General features: G+C 37.3%; 1 long non-coding RNA gene across 1 annotated transcript; it reads right to left on the bottom strand.

Moving 5' to 3' along the window:
• Positions 1 to 599: 599 nt before the first annotated feature.
• Positions 600 to 1,448, bottom strand: LOC119868018. The gene is made up of 2 exons (XR_005385536.1): positions 1,338 to 1,448; positions 600 to 853 (listed from the first exon to the last, which is right to left on the bottom strand). It is a non-coding gene; the product is annotated as an uncharacterized LOC119868018 (long non-coding RNA).
• Between the last annotated feature and the right edge of the window lie 960 nt (positions 1,449 to 2,408).

The following is a 2,408-nucleotide window of genomic DNA, read 5'->3' as shown; positions in this document are numbered from 1 at the left end:
AGCAACTTCAGCTTTATTTGACCGGTTGACAGAAGCCGATTTAAAAGTGATGGAAATGAAAAAATAAAAAATAAAAAATAAAAAATAAATAAAATAAAAATAAAAAAATAAAAATAAAAATAAAATAAAAGTGACAGAAATGGTGAAATATGAGGAATTTGGGCACATCAGGAGCCCTAAAGACATTGCTGTGTAGTGCAGTGGTGCAAACATATAAACATGTGTATATATACGTGTGCATGTGTGTGTATATGTACATTTACATACCAGTGTGTAACAGGTGTATATGTATACACGTTGTTTACACTGCTGCACAATAGACACATATGTACATGTATACATATATACATATCCTGCCTCTCACACATACACACATACTCCACCACATCACACACGTACACAGCACACCACATTCACACACAAAACACGCATATACACTTGCATATACATATGTATGCACAACACACCATATCACACTCATATGGTACACCACACACACAAACATACATTACACACAGCAAACACACATATACCCACACGTGCACACACTCCACCACACATATCTTACCACACACACACATGTAAGATGTGATTCTGGAAGCATTAAGCAAGTTCTTTATTCCAGTCACAGTACTTTTGGGGATCAGGAGTTCACAATATCAAGGGACTATGTCAACATCACTTGTAACAGCCCCGGTCTTTGGCTCATATCGACGTTAAGAAAGATTTTCAATAAATTGGAGCAATTTCTCATGAGTCTGAAGGAACCAAACCCAGCTGTCCAGGTCTTCATTTTTCCATCGTGTGTGGGTGTTTAGAGGAACTTGGTTACAAGTAGCTGTCAGCAATAAGTCTAAAATTAAGAAAAGAAGGAAGTCTTGATTTATGACCCAAAGTGTGGAGTCTCATTTCAGAAATGTGAAGAGTGCAGGCCTATGCATAGTACACACACACATACATGCACACGCACACACACACACTCATATACATACTCATACACACATACAATCATATGCCACTCCCACATCCACCCACGTATACACACGCAGACTCCTCCCACATATGCCCATACACATATATACACCCATACACAAAGAATGTACTCTGGTAGAGATGTTCAAAAAATGTCTAGAGTCAGTTAATACTCAAGAAAACATGAGCTATTCCATGATAGGCGTGCAGAACTTAGCCTTAGTCTCTCTTTATGATTCCAAGTGAGATTTGTAAAAGAACTGTAAGACTGGCTCATCCATGCAAGAGACTCTTCTGTCTATAATTACTAAATATCCTTTGGAGTGAAAAATAAAACAGTATTTATCATTTATATAACCACTTACTGTGTGCCAGAAACCATTAAATCGAGCTAAGTTTGTTCATGGTTATTTGGAGATTTGAGTTGTATAAGAAGGAATGCTGGACAATAATTTTCCAGGACTTGCCGAGACAACTACCTTGTAGAAAGGATAAAAGAGATGTTACTCTACTACCTGATTCCTTGAGGTTCACAAGATACCAACCATATTGAGCAACTGACAAAAATCAAGGAAGAAGCTCCAAGGATATGTAGAAATCTTTTTTTTAATTTTTATTTTTTTAGGTTTCCATTACATCATAAGATCCTGAAATCCTAAATCTTTTCTCTGTCATTTTTTGTAGTTTCCTATTTTCTATAGGTACTTTCAAGTTTTTTGTTTAGTATTTCAACTTTGTAAGCGTGGTTGTTTTATAATCTAGGTCTGATAATTATAAAATCTGATATCTCTGCTGACCAATTTCTGCTGCTACCTGCTATTTCTGCTAGTTCTTACTCATTGCCTTGTTTTGTTGGATGTCTAGTTATCTTTGAGTGCATACTGATCATTGCCCTTGAAAAACTATCTGCAACCTGGGATGAATAGTTCCCTCCACCACAGAGACTTTGTTTGTGCTTCTGTAAATATGCAAGACACTTCTACACAGGAACCATCTCAAACCAAGGCCTCAGGTTCTAGGGCTCACCCAGGCTACATATGTCCAGGGTAAAAATCTATACCAGTCTATAACCATCTTTGGGATAAGTTTTTATTTACTCCCTCCTTCCTTTCTCTTCTGCTTTGTTCACTCCTGATAAAAATCTTTTCTGTACCCCCTAATATTAGAGGAAGAGAATAGGTTTAGCTGTGGTTTAGCCTTAAGTATATGGCTCTTTGGATTCCCACTTAATTAGTGAGGGCTTCCCATAAAACTTCTAATCTTCATCTAGGATCCTGACTTATGACCCCTTTACTCCATGGAACCAGTGACCTCAAATCCAAGTATGCTGCATGTGCAAATACTTTGAGGTCATAAGCAGCCTGGATATTCCAATGTTTTACCTATATTTCTGAATACCGGCTTTTGTTCATAAACGGACCTGGAATCTCCTCATT

Source organism: Canis lupus, chromosome 38, assembly GCF_011100685.1.
Source record: "Canis lupus familiaris isolate Mischka breed German Shepherd chromosome 38, alternate assembly UU_Cfam_GSD_1.0, whole genome shotgun sequence".
Classification (NCBI taxonomy): Eukaryota; Metazoa; Chordata; class Mammalia; order Carnivora; family Canidae; genus Canis; species Canis lupus.
This window is presented reverse-complemented; position numbering and strand designations above follow the sequence as displayed.